At 40.2% G+C, this 20,241-nt stretch overlaps 1 long non-coding RNA gene across 1 annotated transcript; it reads right to left on the reverse strand.

The window, feature by feature from the left end:
• Positions 1-9,483: 9,483 nt before the first annotated feature.
• Positions 9,484-19,631, reverse strand: LOC116781250. Its single transcript, XR_004354830.1, has 3 exons — positions 19,587-19,631; positions 10,210-10,295; positions 9,484-9,592 (listed from the first exon to the last, which is right to left on the reverse strand). It is a non-coding gene; the product is annotated as an uncharacterized LOC116781250 (long non-coding RNA).
• Between the last annotated feature and the right edge of the window lie 610 nt (positions 19,632-20,241).

Here is a 20,241-nt window from a genome sequence, read left to right on the forward strand (position 1 = left end):
CAGAAAACTGTGGACAAATGTTAAGCAGTGGCATGAGTGAGTGCTGGGTGCCTACCTTGCAACATATGGCTGCAATATTTCTGATACAGCGCTAGCCAGACCTCCTCTATTGTCAAACCATGAGCTGTGCAGAGAGACGATTGTTAGTTTGATGTCAGTAACGTAAAAGCAGAACTAAAAGCTTTTTACACGTCTTTTGCCAGCTAATGGATCTTTATTTCCACATCCTCCAACAACAATAATCCTTCTAATATTTCCACAGAGGATGCATTATAGTAATTTCTGTGGTTTTCTTTCCCCCATTTACTGTAGGATTGCAAAATTAGTGCCAGGAGTTCACTGTGTATGGGGTTTTAATGCTTAGTAGTTAATAGATTTTTACAAGAACAGGCAACCGCCTAAAGTAAAGAGAGAGGGAATCTCATGACTTGACATCTGAAGTATTCCCAGACTTCAAAGAAGTTTCAGCTGGCTAAGCAGCCTCGTTTCAATAACTCAGAAGAAAGGTGTTAAGAAACCTGGGAGTGGATGAGTCTCCACCAGGGATAGAGCAATGGAGAACATGAAAGAAAAGAAATCCCTCCTGGTGGAACTGGAGTTGAAGTGTCAAGGAGCTGGAGTCCTAAAGGGGCCAATGAGAACTTCAGACTGAAGTGTATACAGGATGTTTTTGGCCTCAGCCAAATCTGAAATAATAAAGGAACACTCAGGCTTGGGAGGTAAGAAAGAGTAACTTTTGAAGCTGCTGAGAATATTGCTGATGTGTTTTTTCCTTTTTTTTCCTCAATTTATTTATTTATTTATTTAGAGGGCTGCGGTAGAGTCATCATCATCATCATGGCTAGGCTTCACGAATGAAGATTTGGGAAGGCTCTATCCACATTTGTTACAAGCACGTTGGTGGCTAATAAGGCCAATACGAGATAGACATGTCTGATTGCAAAAGGCACAGCAGAAAGACTCCTTAGGTGGTATATTCTGCAAGGCACGATTCTTTCTGCGTTGCCTTTTCTCCTCAAGAGTGATCCTGCGTGTGTTCTCAAAGGAAGCAGCAGCGTTACAGATGGTGTGTCTCCAGGCCTCCCGACTGGAGGCCAGAGTAGACCAGTTATGGTGATCAATATGGCCAAGGCTGAGATGTTGTTTCAGGGAGTCCTTGTATCTTTTCTTCGGGGCTCCTCTCTTGTGGCAGCCGGTGACAAGTTCACCATAAAGCAAGATCTTAGGGAGGTGGTGGTCCTTCATCCTTGAGACGTACCCTGCCCATCACAGTTGTATTCTCATCAACATGGCCTCAATACTTGTGATTGCTGCTTGTTCTACAACAGACATATTGGTCACATAATCTGACCAGTGGATGTTTAGGATTGTACAGAGGCAGCGTTGATGGAAGCGTTCTAGGAGACGCAGGTGTGACGGTAGATGACCCATGATTCGGATCCATATAAGAGAGTAGACAGCACTATGGCTCTGTAAAAACTGATCTTTGTACTTTTCTTCAAGTGTTTATTACACCATATTCTTTTATGGAGTTTTCCAAAAGCATATATGCCTTTGCTAACTTGTTGTCTATCTCTCCATCAATCTTACCATCTGAGGAGATGAGGCTACCTAGGTAATTAAACTGCTGGACTGATTTGAGCTCTGATTGGCCAATGGTGCTATGGGGATGATGGAAGACTTCCTGAGGTGCTGGTTGATGGAGAACTTCTGTCTTCTTTAAGCTGATTTCTAGCCCAAAGAGCTCAGCAGCATCTGCAGAGCAGGATGTTAAATGCTACAGGGCTGCTTCTGTGTGGGCAACAAGGGCGGCGTCATCAGCATAAAGCAGCTCCCGGACAATATGGTTTAAGGTCTTGTTGTGGGCCTTCAGTCACCTTAGGTTGAATAGGCTTCCATCAGTACGATATTGAATGTAGATACCATTCTGATCATCGAGGTCTGCCATGGCCCTTTGGAGCCATCCTGCTGAAAAAGACTGTGAATAGGGTTGGTGCAAGAACACAGCCTTGTTTCACCCCATTAATTATTAGAAAGGGCTCAGAAAGTGCATTGCCATATCTGACTTGGCTGTGCTGATCCTCATGTAGTGAGAAGATCATTTTAAGGAACTTGGGGGGACATCCTAAACGTTCCAAAATCTGCCAGAGACCTTTTCTGCTCACAGTATCGAAAGCCTTGGCGAGATCAACAAAGGTTTTGTAGAGACCTTTGTTCTATTCCCTACACTTCTCTTGCAGTTGTCTGAGAACAAATACATGTCTGTGGTACTCCTGTTGGCTCTGAAACCACATCGGCTTTCAGGTAGAATTCCTTCTGCTATAGCGGGTATTAGTCTGTTCAAGAGTATTCTTGCCAGGATTTTGCCAGCAATGGAGAGCAGAGTAATACCAGGGTAATTAGAACAGTCTGATTTAATACCTTTCTTCTTATACAAAGTGATGATGACTGCATCACAAAGGTCTAATGGTAGTTCACCTAGTTCCCAACAGCGCACCACAAACTTGTGACATTTAGCTTGGAGTGCAAGGCCCCCATGTTTCCAGATTTCAGGTGGAATTCCATCAACCCCAACTGCCTTGCCAGTTTTCGCCTGCTGTATGGCCTTAAGAGTTTCTCCCAAAGTGGGGGCAACATCCAATTCATTCTTCACCGGTTATTGTGAGATGAACTGAATTGCTGAGTCTTGGACTACATGGCTAGTACTGAAAAGAGTCTGAAAGTGTTCAGACCATTGATTCAGAATGGAGGTTTTATCTGTGAGAAGCATTTGACCATCAGCGCTGAGTAGAGGGCTTTGGACCTGGTATGTAGGCCCATATGCTGTTTTCAGGGCCTCATAGAATCCTCTGTGATCACCCATATCTGCACATAATTGAGTTTTTTCAGCTAGATCGATCCACCACTTGTTCTGGATGTCACGGAGTTTCTGTTGGAGCTTGCTGCATGCAAGACAAAAGGCTGTTTTTCTTGCATGACAGGATGGCAGTGCAAGGTGTGCTTGATGAGCAGTTCTCTTCTTCCTCAACAATTCCTGGAGATCTCTTGATTGTTTTCATCAAACCAGTCCTTATTCTTCTTGAAGGAGTACCCTAGGAATTCTTCAGAGGACTGCTGGATGCTGTTTTTATGTGGTACCAGAGTGCTTCAGGAGAGGGATTTATAGAATCTATAGAATGATTTTCGAGCCTAGTTTGAAGATTTGCCTGGAATCTGTCTCTCACTGTGGCTGATTGGAGATTGTTGACTTGGAGTCTCCTCCTTGGGATACTGCCCCTTTTAGGTTTCAATTTAAGATTGAGGTTAAGTTTACAGTGCACCCGTCGACGGTCTGTTTGTTTGGTAGAGTAATTTGTCTATTTATTGCAAACCATCCAAGAGAAGAAGATTTCGTTGTCTCTGCTTCATGAAAAGACAGCAACTGTCTTCTGGGCAGAAACAAAGTATGTCTGACTATTTTATCCCATAGGGAACTGGACAACCTGGCACTAGCCCAATGTGAGGTGGGTTTGGCAGAACTGCTAGTGGCAGCATGACTTATCCTCATCCTCCTGAGGATGACTGCCTTCCAGAGTACACACTGACCAGGCAGAGTGATGGAGAAGACTGGAAAATGACCGCTGTTCCTCCCTGTTGGAGAGTAACAGAGGTATGTTTCTGTGTAGCAGAGAGAGGTGTAACTGAACTCTCTCTTTCAAACTCTCCTGCTTAACTAAAATATCTAGTGCATTGCAGCTGTACACTGTGCAGTTGGACAGCGATGCTGCTTGCTCTCTCCTGCTAGAGATACTATTTCAATTTCCCTATGGAACCTCTTAAAAAAGCTATTCTATTTTCAATTCATGCTGTACAACAGGTTAAGTGTACACCATTAAACATTTTCCTGTGGAGGGACTCGACAGAAAACCTTAGCATGGGACCCTTTAAAAAGGGTCACTGAAACAACTGAGTGATTGTGGAAGGCTTCTGTTGGTGGGTCTGTTACTGGTAGTCATGATAAGGGAGAGAAAGTTGGTTAAACCACCTTCCAGGTATGTGAAAAACTGAAGACTGTCAAGAAAATTGGAAGTAAAATGGGACAGCCATGGCTTCACTGTTTTACGGTGCAACAAAAATACTGGTAGCGTGGGAGAGCCTGAGAGCCGTAGATTACATCTCTGATGCAATTTACTCTCAGGTTTGGGGTTTCTGTGCATATGCCTTTCTGTGGTGCTAGTGCTGTTAATACCAGCCCGATTAGAGCTATGGCTGCCTTCCCACCTACTTGCTTAGTAGCTCAAGGTCATCTAGGAATTAGGGGCTCTAGATTTATAAAGATCTTTGGTAAAGCAGCACATTGTTACATTAGGGGGTTAAGATATCAAACCTCGGGAGAGATCCAGCCCTTTGAAATGACATGTAGCTCTTAGATTTGCATGGATTTCTCTCCAGTAAAAACTGGGTGATTTGTCTGCATTATATTCATAGCATTTTGTACTGCTGCAGATTGCTTTATTTATTTGCATAAATAACAAATATCTCCTGTATATTTCTTTTTCCTTCTTTTAAGCTGCAGGAGTGCAGGAGATTCAAAATTTCTGGGTAGATATACCTGGTATAAATATGTATTATAGTTTTGGAGTAATAAGGACTAATTTTTATTAACCTCTCTCATTAAAAGTCACCTTCAGAAAACACTGCTGCACCTTGCTCATAATCAAATGACACCTCATAACCACCCAACCATTTTTAATATCCCCTAGACTCTATTGTATTATGCCAAGGCTCAGACACTGTCTAGGTAGTCAAGGAAAAGAGTATGCCATCATATTTAAAAGCAGTTATTGGGACAGGTTTTACAGGCAGTGGGCTAAGACAATTCAGAAACAATTGCTTATGTGATAGTTCGAGGATTTATCCCTGTCAAACAGTTAATATTGCTTTAATACATGAAGTAGGCTGTATAAGACAGCAATAATGAAAAATGTCAGGAAAGACAATATCAATTGTTATTCAACATCCACATCAAAGATTACTTTTTTGTCAGTAGCTTTCAGAAAATGTATTTTCTATCAGATCTGATTGCATTCCTCTTTGAAGTGCTCCATCCTCCCAGTAGATTTAATGTGACATCTAGGCACTTTTTAGTCCCTGGGCCTCTGAGGCGATTCAAAGAGGCACAACAAGCCATCACAGGTTTATCCTCAAAGGCCGACACTGTCTGTCTGATTTATTGTAACTTTAAGAATCATCTCCACCAAAGCATGAGCCTTTCTACCCCTCCACAGCCTCAGACTTTTATCAATTCATTTGTATGCAGCCTGTACATTCTGGAACTGAGAGCCCTATAGCCACTCATGGAAAATGCATTACCTGCTACTAATCCTTTTTATCTTTAAAGTCTGTATTTTTTATGTATAAGTCATTTTGGGTTATCATAAAATATACATAATTCTTGCCCCAAAAAAGACAAAATGAAAAGAGAATATATAATAAGTTATGAGCTTGCCGTGTCCTTATCACCAAGGATTCTAAATAAACAACTCTCTCTATGTAAATACTGCAGGATATAAAACTCTGATTACTTTCAATAGGGAATAGGAATGCTTCCATTTTTGTTCTTTGTTTCAAAGTGAAACAGCGAGATGAATAATTTTAAATATGTTTGGGAGCACTTTTATTTTCTGCTTCATTGCTTTGGGGGCCTGACACTTGCAGGGGTTCCTTGTCAAACTTCTGTCATATACTACGGACATCCAGAAGCACCTTATGATTTCAACATTTTGCTTCAAATTTCGATCAACCATAAGTTAATGACAGGTGGTTTGGTTTTTTTTTCGTTTTGTTTTTGTGGGTTTTTTTGGCTTTATTTTGTTTTGGTTTTTTTGTTTGTTTGTTTGTTTGGGTTTTTTTTGTGTTTTTTTTTGGGGGGGGATGACGTAGGATGTATTCAAAGCAGCTGCAATACCTCAAGGCATCCTGTGAAAAATGGTGAACTGGCTGAAAGAATGGTAGACTTCTGGGAGTAGGGCTTTCTTTACAAGTTTTGAGCCAGCTCACTGGAAGTTCAGTGCACTATTTTCTAAAAATACACTACTCTGTGATTGGTCCTATCAATACCTTCACTAAATAAATTAACCATGCAAACTTTTGTCATTTTGGGCACAATATTACTCACAGATGGAACTTTTTAAAAATTAAGCCTTACTGTTGTGTATCCATGTCAGTCCTGTGTCTCATGCATACATCATATCATAGGTCAAGATTATGAAAGTAACAGACAGGCACATCGATCCATATTTAAACACTTCTGCATGTGTATGTCTTTATGCACACATACACATATATATATAGATAGATACACATACAGAAGTTATGCAAGCATGCATGTATACAATTACTGGGATAGGTTTACAGGCAGTGGGCTGAGCCAGCTTGGTTGACAGTAGTGAAAGTTTGCATGTTCTTGCAACTGATGTAGCACCAAACATAGCAGTGTTTGAACTGCCAGCTTTAACTGAAACCATTGGGATTCAGTGACCTAGCAGGAACTAGAAATCTGTATGTTTTTGCAGGTATTGTCCTATATGTCCCTAGGGACTTCCTGTTTCAGTGAGTCTGGTCTCTTGTTCAGACTCACTGGGTAGTCTGAGGAAAAATTAATGTTTAACACTATATAAATACTATCAGATGTTAATTAACTAATTAAATTAGCTCAGTTACACCAAGATAGGATGTAATGAAGAGTAGAGCTAGATCTATTTGTTAGATGGTATGCAAGAAACCAACACACAGGGAATGTAAATTCAGTTCTATTTTTCAGACTTGGATATAATACTTACAGACACTTTTAATGAGTCTTTTCCCAATGTAATGGACAACATACTAGTTTATTAAAGCAGTCTATAAGGACAGTTGTACAACACTGATAAAAGACTACTGCAAGCAAAGTGACTGTGTGTATAACCAGAAATTACTTTTGATATAAAGTTACATGGCTAATGCCCAAAAAACTCAAGGCATATGATGAAAAGTAAATAATACTGTCTAAGGAACTAATGTGAGAGGCTTAATGGTGTCTGTATACTTTCATTGGGCCCACTGACTTCATGGGGTTATTCCCAGCCTACATGAGGAAGTTTGGCCCTTTGCATGTCTAGGATTGAATTTTCCCTGAAAGCTGTTGGACCTATGGGACTGAATTCAGTGAAAAGAAAGTCAATTTTAGAAACTCACTGATTTACCAGCAGGTTCATAATAGGAAATGTTGGGTCAAGTCCTGCTTTTCTTTCGCGAGTAGTGTCTGCAGAACATAATTCCCCATTAAACAGTTACTCTTTGCCTGCTGTTCCCTACATCAGGACTGCTAAATTTTTATCACAATATAGTGTCTGCTGAGAAAGGATATATTCTTGAGGACTCCTTGTCTTTAATGTATGCTGCACAATAGAAATATATACTAGTAAAAAGGTATTACTACTTTCAGAATTTATGCTTGTTTTTAAAGATGATAAATATTATGTACTGTCACAGCCCATTTATTTCTCCAAGTTTGATTTGTCCTCTGTGTTTGATTGTGCTTTTAAATAAATGAATTATTCATTTTTTCCTGCCCAGACTGAGAAGTGCAACTTTTGTACTAATTAACCATTCCCTCTTGTTGCTGAAATGATGGGTTCTAAATAGTTATTCAACTAAAATAAGCACATTTATCACTAAAAACTGGGCTTCTAGAATGTATCATCACTCTTCTGATGGGATAATTTGCTGGCCTATTGTTTTTTAACCATAGTATTTTTTTAATAATATGCTTACCTCTGCTTTGTGTCCAGACATTGAAGGCACACAGTGACACCAAGCAAAGAAATCTACTTTGCTCTGCAGAGTTTTATCATGGGGCAAAACAAATTGTGGCGATTTACTATAGTGGAAGTTCTAGGGCACAGAGAAGTAGGAGATATTCCTGTTACTCACTAGCCTCAAGTGTTTTCTTTGCCATAGAAAGATAATTAAAATTCTGGTCTGCCTACCACTGAGATGAATGGAAAGATTGTTACCTTCACTGGAAACTTGAGCCATAAGATGGCACATAGGTGTTCAGCTAGAGAGTGCGTACCTACCAGAAAGATGTTTCTCTTTTTTTAAACATCTCACAGATGCAGAAGCACCAGTGTGGTTATGGTAGTGAAAATAAAGGACCTTCTAGAAGCACACTAGGTGGGAGCATCAGATTGATAACTGTGAATTCATAGGATCATAGAATCATAGAATGGTTAGTGTTGGAAGGGACCTTAAAGATTGTCTAGCTCTATAGGCAGGGACACCTTCCACTAAACCAGATTGCTCAGAGCCCCAGTCAACCTGGTCTTGAACACCTCCAGGCATAGGTAATTCACAACCTCTGTGGGAATTAGCACAGCCAAAGCCTGCTCCCAGTGCAAGTTAACTGTGGGCAAAATAACTTGTCATAACAGATTTCTTCCACAGTCTCATTAATGAACCTTGCCATTCTCTTAGAGGGATCTTCTACAAGGGTGAGAGAATAGTTCAGGTTTTATATAATTTTTTTTGCTTGGATCTTGATTCTTGACATCTGTGCTTTCACTTTTCTCCACTACATCACTGCAAAAAGATCTGAATTTTTGCTAGTAATAAGAAATAAATTTCATAAAGGTATAATTTATTTAAGAAGTGCTATCACTAATGTTGTAACAAGACATACCTGATTTTTCTCATACCATTGGTTTGTTTGTAAGAAGACAGATACAGACACCTCTGTTTTTTAACTGGCAAAGTGATAATCTTAAGATTGGGAATTAAGATGGAATTGGGCAAACTCTAAAGTCCTGGGCTGTAGTCAGAGGAGGATTTCCTAGGCATACACCCACTGACAGATGATCTGAGAAGTGTGAATAGGGTGGGGTGACCATGCAACCTAATAACTGCCTAATCAAGGCCAATCTGACATTTGAGACAGGTTCAGGAGGTCTCAAATATGTCTCAGAAACATCAAAACTCCCTGGCACCTTTGGAATGAAATTATTGTGCTAATTACTGAAAAGCAAGATGCAGAAGTCAGCCAACAGAGCTAGCAGTATGTGGTGGTTTGAATCTGTCTGACCACCAGGTGCCTACCAAAATGGCTCTATTCCTTCCTGCCTCTGCTGGGCAGGGGAGAGAAAATACAACAAAAGGCTCATGGATGGAGGTAAGAACAGGGAGAAATCACTCACCAATTACTGTCGTGGAAAAAACAAACTCGGGGAAAAAATTTGATTTTATTACCAATCAAATCAGAGCAGGGTAATGAGAAATAAACTATCCTTTGCCCACTTCTCCCTTCTTCCTGGGCTCAGCTTCACTCCTGAATTCTCCACCTCTATCCTCCTAGCAGCACAGGTAGACAGAGAACAGTGGTTACAGTCAGTTCATCAGACACCCCTGCTGCTCCTTCCTCCTCAGTGGGAGGACTCCTCCCTCACATTCTTTCCTTGCTCCAATGTGGGCTTCTCTCTCCATGGGGCCACAGGTCTTGTTAGGAGCCTGCTCCAGCATGGGCTTCCCACAGGGTCACAGCTCTGTCCACCTGCTCCGATGTGGGGTCTTCTGTGGGCTGCAGGTGGGTATTTGCTACATCAGAGACATCCACGGGTGCAGGGAGACAGCCTGTCTCACCATGGTCTTCACCATGGTGCTTCTTCAGGCTGCTGGGGAATCTCAGCTCTGGTACCTGAAGCATCTCCTTCCCTCCTTTTACATTGACCTTGGGTTCTACAGGGCTGTTTCTCTCACATATTCTCTCTCTTCTGACTGCTGCTGCACAGCAATTCTCCCCTCCACCCCCGCCTTAAATATGTTCTTCCAGAAGTACTACCAGCATCATTCATGGACTCAGCCTTGGCCACTGGCAGGTTACCACTTGGCTCTGACTGACACTGGCTCTGTTGGACATGGAGGAATCTTCTGGCAGCTTCTCACAGAAGCCATCCCTGCAGATCCCCTGCTACCAAAACCTTGCCAGGTAAACCAAATATACAGGGAAAAAATGGTTGTGTTCCCAAAAGTCCATTTTCTTTTGACTCCTCCAGTAAGGCTGTCTGTAAGAATGTCAACATCTACATTTTTTTTATGTAACATGGACATTATATATCCCTTCTCCCCACCCCCTAACTGAAGTGAGCTCAGAAAATATAATTCCTTGTAATAAAAAAAAATAAAATCAATTATTACCTGTCCTGAAATCCAGTAAGAGATGAAGAGTTTTTTTACTTTTTTTCCATTTTATTTTTGGTGTTTTGTCTCAAAATCTGAAAATGCTGAGATAGAATTAAAAACAATGAAAAAGAAAGTAGCACTATGTGTTTGTAGATTTTTGTACATGTACACCTATACTACTTAGTTTATATGATGAATATTTCTGTAACATCCTTCAAAGAAGTAAATCAAAAGAAAATATACCTGCAGGTCTCAGGGTTATTATTTATGAAAGCATGGGGTTTTAATGGGATTTTCTGACATTTTCAAGTTCTAACACATACCATTTGTGTGACCAGAACTGATTTTGAGTAATCTACATTCAGTTATCAATTCTGTCTAATCACTATATTGCCACTAAGCAGAGACAACACTTTGCAGAATTTGGAATCTTCTCTGGGAGCAGATTACAGCAGGGTACATGGTACTATCAAGAACCAACATTCATCTGCAAGTAGCCCCTTTTGCTTGCAATAGAGAACCTGTATCTCTTGAATGTCATGCCAATCCATAAAAAGGGCTGGAAGGAGGACCCTGGAAACTACAGGCCCGTCAGCCTGACCTCAGTGCCTGGCAAGGTTATGCAGCAGATCATCCTAAGAGCAATCACACAGCACCTACAGGATGGACAAGAGATCAGACCCAGCCAACATGGGTTTAGGAGGGGCAGGTCCTGTCGGACCTACCTGATCTCCTTTTATGATCAGGTGACCCACCTGATGGATGAGGGGAAGGCTGTGGATGTGTCTATCTGGACTTCAGCAAAGCCTTTGACACCGTCTCCCACAGCGTACTCCTGAAAAAGCTGCAGCCCATGGCTTGGACAGGGGCACCCTGTGCTGGGTTGGGAACTGGCTGGAGGGCCGGGTCCAGAGAGTGGTGGTGAACGGGGCTGCATCCAGTTGGCAGCTGGTCACCAGTGGTGTGCCCCAGGGATCAGTGTTGGGCCCAGTTCTGTTTAATATCTTTATTGATGATTTAGATGAGAGGATTGAGTCCATCATCAGTAAATTTGCTGATGGCACTAAGCTGGGGGGAGTGTCGATCAGCTGGAAGGCAGGAGGGCTCTTCAGAGGGACCTGGACAGGCTGGAGAGTTGGGCTGATTCCAACAGGATGAGGTTCAACAAGGCCAAGTGCCGGGTCCTGCACTTTGGCCACAACAACCCCATGCAGCACTACAGGCTGGGGACAGAGTGGCTGGAGAGCAGCCAGACAGAGAGGGACCTGGGAGTTTGGATTGACAGGAAGCTGAACATGAGCTAGCAGTGTGCCCAGGTGGCCAAGAAGGCCAATGGTATCCTGGCCTGTATGAGAAACAGCGTGGCCAACAGGTCCAAGGAAGTGATTCTTCCCCTGAACTCAGCGCTGGTGAGGCCACACCTGGATTACTGTGTCCAGTTCTGGGCCCCTCAGTTCAGGAAAGATATTGAGGTCCTGGAGCAGGTCCAGAGAAGAGCAACAAGGCTGGTGAAGGGACTGGAGCACAAGTCCTGTGAGGAGAGGCTGAGGGAGCTGGGGCTGTTCAGCCTGAAAAAGAAGAGGCTCAGGGGAGACCTCATCACCCTCTACAACTACCTCAGGGGAGGTTGTAGCCAGGTGGGAGTTGGTCTCTTTTCCCAGGCAACTATCAGCAAGACAAGACGGCATGGTCCCAAGTTGTGCCAGGGGAGGTTTAGGTTAGATATTAGAAAGAATTTCTTTACAGAGAGGATAATCAGACATTGGAATGGGCTTTCCAGGGAAGTAGTGGATTCTCTGTCCCTGGAGGTTTTTAACAAGAGACTGGATATGGCACTCAGTGCCATGGTCTAGCAACTGCAGCAGTAGTGGATCAAGGGTTGGACTTCATGATATCAGAGGTCCCTTCCAACCCAGCTGATTCTTCAATTCTATGATTCTATGAAAACTCTTTTTGCTTGCTAGTTCTGGGAGCCATAAAAGCCTGCTCAAGTATGAAGAGCAGATACCCTCTCTGAAGATGACCACATTTTGTCAGACCCAAGGAAAGAAGCATACTAAAAGAATGGAAAATCTCTTTATAGCAAGAAAGACATAGCCTTTTATATCCAAATCAGCTATAAAGTGCTGATTTGAAGGAAACTCCCTGTTAACCTTGGGAAAAACTGTGGTCAAATCTATCCCAAGGATTTAGCTAGTCCGAACTGGCATGTTTCCAAGTTGGCCAAATCCAGAGTTACACGGACAAAAAGACACAGGCTGCCTGTGCTGACAAGACTATTTGAAATAATTAGTTTAGTTCTTGGACTCCAAGGAGAACAGAACATAAGAATACAGAACAAGGAAATTTTGAAATCTTAATACAAAAATAAACTCAGTGATATGGAACCTCTGTAAATCTTCTCCAAATGTATTGTAATAATTTACAGCTTTTTATACACTTGGGTCTACACTGCATTTCTGAACAGTGTTTCAAGTGAGGGAATATGCAAAACTGCTCAAGAGTCTTGCACTTTCTGAGGTGCAGGAGCTGCCCTTTGATGTTGCCAGGGTTTGTCATGTGCATGGGACTTCCAGGTGTAAACCTGTTCTCAGAGTTTGACAATTTATAGCTCTTAGTGTTCCATATACCATATGGGTTTTTTAGAGAGTGGAAACCCTCAGGGAGCTGATGAAGGTGTGCTTCTAGTGATTTTGCATTGCTGGAAAGGCACAACTCTGAATCTGACTCTAACATTTTGTGCACAGCAGTGACATTGCTCAGATTTATTTAATGCATGTGGCAGGCAGGTAATAATGTATCACTACACAAAAAAAACCCTGTACAAAACTCTTTGGTATTTGGTACTTGGATGAAGAAGCTCTTTTGAATATCAGTTTAGGCAAGAAAATGCGGGGGGTAAGAAGAGAGGCCTAGAATATCAGAGCCCAAGAATGTTTCAGAGGAGTGAACAAGGATGGGGCTGCTGGCTTGAGGGAGTTAAATATTTGTCTAGAAGTTATCTGTGAATATAAGGAAAGAAACTATGTTGTTTAATGTCTCCTGCACCAGAAAAGAAGGGCTATTTACTTGTAAATGAGCTGCATTCTATGAAATAGCTGACCACTCCCCTTAAGATAAAATCAAGTCTACAAGGCTCTGATTTTGCTTTACTCCCTCAGCAAAACAGGTTGAAAAGAATAGATGAATAGTGACAGAGCAACTTCCTCTGATTGTAGTCAATAACAGAAACATTCAGGTAAGAAAAACAAAAGTGTTGCATGAAGACAGCATCAGAAATACAACCCAGGCTGACTTGGCAGTCCTGGCTGGCTTTGTATGTACCATGAATGGAAAACTCTTGTAGATGAGAAGAAATGCTGTAGTCAGACGGTGCATTTAATTCTCAATGGCGTTTGCAGACTTGCTGTGAAGTGCCTGACCTGTGCTGGAATTTGATGGTTTCCTGCATGTTCTCCCTACCCTGTCTTTCCTTTTTACCCTTTTGACTAATGGCTTTATTTTTCTTTTCAAGAGAGAGCAATTACAAGCTAGAGAAAAAAAATCCACTTCCTTGGAGACACTTAGAAGGTGGCATTTTAGGTAAACAAAGTATATTTTATTCTTCCAAATGAAAATTGTGAATTTTCCCCAAGTTGAAATCTGAATTTCTTCCTTGATCATCTTGGTTTTATGAACTAGGATTGAATATTCTGAATTTCTACTTACACTTTTAGCATCAGCTGGTTAGTTTTTAGCAAATATGCTGATAATTTTTTTGAGATATTGGCTTCTGACAAGTGAAGATTTAATAAAGTGCTATTTTTCAAAATATCACAAGTACCATTTATCATAGGATGATATAATAGAGACAAATATTCAACCAATAATGAAAAGCTAAGTAATGTTTAAGCTCTGTTGTATGCAGAGAAGTACATTAAGGCAGATCTGAGACACTTTAATGGATTTATCTTTAACAATCAGACCTGAACTTAGTATAAATCAAATACCTCTGCATTTCAGCAGAATGTACACCCACTCATTCATTAACACTGTTCAGTGCAGATTATAAATATTACTGAAGAAACCTTGAGCTCTTGAAGAATCTTTCTTCAGACACAGCAATAATTTAACAATAATGATGATAGTCTTTTTTTAATGAATCACTATAACTTATTTCTCAGCCAGTGTGAAACAGGAAATGGTTATAAGCTATTAAAAAGCTAAGGATAGAAGGAGAGACAGACAGAAAGAGAAAAAAAGAGAAGAGAAGCTGTGGAAAGTTGGTGGAAGTAACATTGGTATCACATAATTGCAGGCATAATCAAGACATAATGAGAGGGTCCCCAATTTCTCAACAAGGTGATACAAGGTAAATTAATTACCCTGCCTCATATATGTGTTCATGCCTCAATGTATGTCATTGAGGATAAAGGAAAATATGGTATATTTTTATTTTGCTTTCCAAAAGAAAAAAAGGGGACACACATGTAAAGATTTCATGAAATGCATACACATAGCAGCATAAAGGAGGAAAGGAGACTTTGCTGCTGACTGTGATACACAGCTTCAAAACAGCATAAGCAGTATAAGGTTCTGGAAATACGGAATCTATTACTATGAAAAAGAGCAGAACTCTTCTATCTTCTTTTTGTAAAAGATGTACTGGTGTTTGTTAGGGAGCTTTTCTCTATCTTGTATCTCAAAACTGGTAGAAAATTGAATGCCCCATATATATGAATGTAATACTGGCATATGTCTCTGTTTTGAAGTAGGAGGTGTTTGTTGTATGTGTGTGTTCATTATTGTTAGCTTTTAATCTCTCTTGTTTTTGGAAAACAGAAAAGATCTGATTTCACAAACCCAGAGACAACTGGAATTGTTTAATCATTTATTTTATTATACTAAATTTGCACTGGTACTTACCGAGCCTCAAATAGCTTGGATGTGACCAAACATTAAGTTCACTTGTGAATTGTGGTATTTTTCTATCAGAATTTATTATAAGAATAAATGTACATATTTCATGCTAGGAATTCTTTATGCTAGCATTTAAAAGTGTTACAATTACTTTCTTTTCCAATAATCTTCCTCTTTTAATGATCTAAAATTTTCATACCTTATCTCAGCCTAATTTACTGAAATGAGTTACATCAAGGCCAGATTCTGAATAAAATTCAGCTGTGCAAAAAGAGTTTTGATATTCAGAAGTTCAAAATAAAGCTCCACACTGATTGAAGTCTAGAGAATTTAATTACTAGGAATAAATAAATTACAGCGGTTTTTTGGATTCAGATGTCCTCCTGGGAACCCTGAAATATTTAAGCTTGTAATGTAATCCAATGAAACACAGATGTTTAAAAGTCTTTAGCTATGAGTAAAAGTGTCAAAAGTATATTTTTATATGTTTCTTAATTGCTTTATAGTATACGTTTATAAAACAATATGTTGGCAAGTGAAATTACAAAATGAATTGGAATATGAACCCACATCCATATTGATTAGGTTAATGCAGTGGTCATGCATTACAAAGTATTCATACTGTAACTATGCCAAAAAAGAATGAACGTCAGGATACTGGAACTGTGGGTACCCTTCCAGCAGTTTTCAGGTTAAGCCTCATTGAGATAGCAGAGAATTAACCCTAGGTGAGATTGCCCTCCCCCAAATAAAATGAAACACACAGTGAAACCAAGGCAGCAGAAATCTTGTGAATTTCTTTTAACGGGGCACCTGGGAAAAGGTCAGAAGATTTGAAGGGCTAGAAAGTTAATAGGGTAATGTAACCTACAGGTTTGCTAGCTGGGAAGATGACAACAACCGAGTAGACACAGCAACTATTAATTGTATTTGTCCTGTTTTAGCAGCTTTAGGACTTTTGCTGGCTAAATCCTTACACAACTGCCCATAATAGCAAGAAGAGGAACTTTACTATGTATGTGAAACTGTCATGGAGAGATCTCCATGCTGAGCAGCTGAGACACAGCAGCCCACCCTTGCTGTGCAGTAACTGTTCATGTAGAGATGTCTCCACTTGCACAGGTGTAGAGTGACACCTCAAATCCCATTTAAAGATCTACATTGCATTGCTTACAGTCCTCACAGTATAATTGTGATTAATTACCATTACCTTGATAACGCGAATCTCACAGCATTAAAAAAGCAATTTTTATGTCAAATTTATTTGCAAAAAGAACATGGCTGGATGTGGAAATCATGTTACAAAAAATGTTCACAGAATCAATGCAAAGGCTGTGGACAAAGAAGCAGAAGAGCAGCATTTTTGGTAGGTTTGATGTCAGGGATGCCTTTTTTTTTTGCTAGAAACTGGGATATATTTAATAAGTAACCACAGTACCTTTTCCACATTTCATGTGAGCTCTCAGTATTATTATTCTTGTCACTGGTCCAGAAGTGGCATATTCTTTATTATGATTTTTTTTTTTTTGACTGATGCCTTTTGCAATGTATTTGTGTTCCAGCCTCTTTGGAGTTAGGAATAAGAAGCTGATGTTTACAGATGCACTGAACTGTCATTCTCACATGCTCTCAACACTCTACTAGAAGGCTAACCTATATGATACTTCAGTTCACAGATGTGTTGTATGGTGCTATGGCTACAGCAGTTCTCAATTGCTTCAGTCAACAGCCTCTAAAATTGCAAACACAAAAATGTAACAGATATATTCTATCTGCAAACCATAGTAGGTGGGAGATTGTGGCTGATCAGAGTACTGTCATAGTATCAGTATTAGACATTAAGGCTGTACAATAATTACATCTTTTATTGATAGCTGGTAATTAAAGATAGTCATAACCTGATGATTAGTCACTGCTCAGTGGCAGTGAGGTGGTTCCCTTTGAAGGTAAAAATCACAAGTTATTTTTGAACCTGAAGTGTAGTGGAGAGCAATCCCCAGCTGATGGCTAGCAGAGATGAAAAAGGTATATGTCTTGCTCAGCAATCCTGCCTTTATGAAATGTGATGTGCTAAAGCTCTCCTACAGACCAGACACTGTACTGATTCAGTGCTAAATAAGGGTCAGGAGTATCCAGATTATTTCAAATTGATAAGCTGACAGAGAAATTTGTTAAGTTAGTTTTGGTTACACTGTTCTCAGCAAGATATCCTCGTGTTCCCAGGCTTTGAAGGATTTTCATTACGTGATCCTAAGGAACATAACTTTGATTATTTTTTCTCTCAAAATAAAAAGGAATATTGTACTCGAGAAGAAGCCTGAAGATTGTAAAAATTGAGGAGGTCAGTGGAAAATTATGCTTTTTCTGTTGGATAGACTTGATGAATGAGAGATGACTCAAGAATATGAATGACAATTCATTAAGCCTATGGAACAAAATACCTAGAAAAAGAAATGAAAAAAAATTATGATAACAGAATCCTCCACTTCTGAAACTCTTGACTCATTGCTCATCAGACTTTCAACTGAAAATCAAAGGCTTCCTGTGAATGAATAGACATAAGAGAGTTGCTTAATTCTCATTTTCTTTTCTTTCTTTGTAAGTTTGGGCTAGCCTTAGCCTGAGATCGCACCTTGCTATGGAACAGGAGATTGCTCCTTTAAACTATTTTGTGGAAGACCCCACATATATAGAGGTCCAACAGAAAAAAACTTTCAAGTCTCTGGATTATGGTTCGTGCCTGTTGTGGTTAGAAGTGCCTGTATTACTGTACTACTGAAAATGTTTTACTCCAGACAGTTTTGTGTAAAAGGACACTAATGTTAGCTTGCTTATTTGCATGTTAAGCTCTTAAAAAATCACCAACAGGCAAAGAAGTATTCCACTCTTTTCACAAAAATACAAGATTTCAGTTGCCAACTATGGTTTTTAAATAAGTAGAAAGAGGTTTATTACTTGTTCAATGACATTTTGGTATTTCATAGAAGATAAAGCTTTGAAAGCTCTCTTATTTCGGAGTTTTGCAGTAAAGACTAAGGCACAGACAAAAGCAAAATAAACCTATGCCATTCCACTGTTAATGCTTCTAGGTGGGAGTTGTGGTCAGGAACCTGTTAATGCTAGAACGTGTACCAATTAAGCTGAGTTTCCTATGCTGTTTCTGGTGAATAAGACCAATGATTGTTCCCAAAAAGGAGCTAGAAAGAAAAAGGCTAACATTTGATCACTGCTGACCTGGGACTAACAATGTAGAAATCCTCTCTTACAACCAATTGTCTCTGAGTGATACACTTCCCTGATACTTACAGATTAATTGCATTAAAGGCTGCTTTTTAAACATGTTAATTAGTGTCCATGTAAACTCATTTTTTATTACTGATGGGGTGAACGCATAAAATAGTGTTTGATTTACTCTGATTTACTTGTGCTAACACCCTTTCCATGGGTAAGTTCTGTTTGCAGAGCTCATAAAAAAATATGTTTTTGTAAAATAACATGCTACCTGTCTTAAGCCTATTCTCCCTTTTCCCTATGTTAACAAAGTCAGTGGACCAAAGTAGCATATTCCAGTTGTTTTGTACTATGCTGGTAATATACAGCAGTGGTAACTTCTGTTTACTTAGATGTTTAAACTGTGGGAAGGCTTCTTTGTGTCATGGCAGAAATATGAAGCAGACAGACCACATCTGGACTAAATATGCCTTCCGAAGTGTACATTATTTCTAGTAACTGCTTTCAATACAGATTGATCAAACATGCTTGGTAGGTATGGAAAGGAAAAAAAATTGTATCTCTCAGATACCTAGTACCTTTGTGGCAAATGTTGGAAAAATTCCTCCTTTAGATTTAAAGGATGGCAAAAATACCTGTAGGACAAGGAAAGTGTAACGAGAAGTTTTTTTATTGCAGCGTGCTGGGTACTCCAAGATCAAAAGGATCTAAAAGCACACCAACTGTTTGAAAATCATGCCTTTTGTATTCTTGCAGATACATAAGCTGTTACATATTCATTGACCATCAGTTTTTTATCTTAAAAGGTAATTTCTCTGACCCAGGAGGGGGTGTTACCCTTTCCCTTGACTGATTGGGATGTACCCCCTGGACCTGTACAGGGGGGTCCCCCTGTACACCAAGGCTGCCACATGGCAGAGAGGATACATCTTTCTTTATGTATTTTCCCTATTCCCGGCTGTGAAAGGTTCCCTGGCATCAGGTCCAGACAGGACCATCCACCTTACAGCTTCCATGGTATGCCTAAAAAAAACTTCTTGGTTAAAAAAACTCCCCACCCCTTTCCATCTTCCTACTAAGTTCATTTGCTTATAAAGAAAACCAGGTTATTTATTTCTCATAGCGAATAAGACATTTTCTTGGTATTTTAGAGGAAACAGCAAGTAGAATGGACATTTTCTGTACTTCAGACCAAAAGAACACAACAAATGGTGTTTGTTTTTAGCTCTACCACTCTTTTGCTTTTTTAGAGTACAACTCACTGAGATCCTGGGAAAGGAGTTCTCTGTAGGAGTTCTTTGAAAGTACTATCAGAGCAGAGTTGCCTATGGGTTTCATGTTTAGGATAAAGGTTCGTGAAGGAAGGTGAAGAAAAAAGTTGAATATTAAGCAGTTTTTCTGCTAGGTTTGCCACACTGTGCCAGGTGTGCCATAAGCAGAGGTCTCTACTGCATCAGGGGCTGACTGATAAATTTAACAGGGCATTTTCCTTTCCAAACTCACTTTTCCTGCTACCTAATTTCATTTCTGTGTGCATTCAGAACTCCAGAACCTCAAAGTGGAAAGACGTGCACATTTTTTCCTTTTTGATGTTGGCTTGCAGGGAGAATTGGAAATTTTTTCTTTGACCCTTTTATCATGAGACTGCTGACAGTGAGCTGAGCCCCTGCCAGTGTTCCTACCTGTGCTCTGTCAGGTGAGTCTGTCTGCTTTCGCTTTTCTCTTTACATGTGTGCATGCATGTGTGTGTTCCAGCACGTGTGTGTGCCTTCCCGCCTACACCCAGATCCCCTGTCAAAGGATACTGTTCTTGAACTTGATCAAAACCTGCACAAGCTGTGCCATGAGTTGAGTCTCTTACCTCTGCGTCTGGAGGAGTTTATCTCCCTTGACTAGGTTTTGTTTGGTTTTAGTGGC

Source organism: Chiroxiphia lanceolata, chromosome Z, assembly GCF_009829145.1.
Source record: "Chiroxiphia lanceolata isolate bChiLan1 chromosome Z, bChiLan1.pri, whole genome shotgun sequence".
Taxonomy (NCBI): domain Eukaryota; kingdom Metazoa; phylum Chordata; class Aves; order Passeriformes; family Pipridae; genus Chiroxiphia; species Chiroxiphia lanceolata.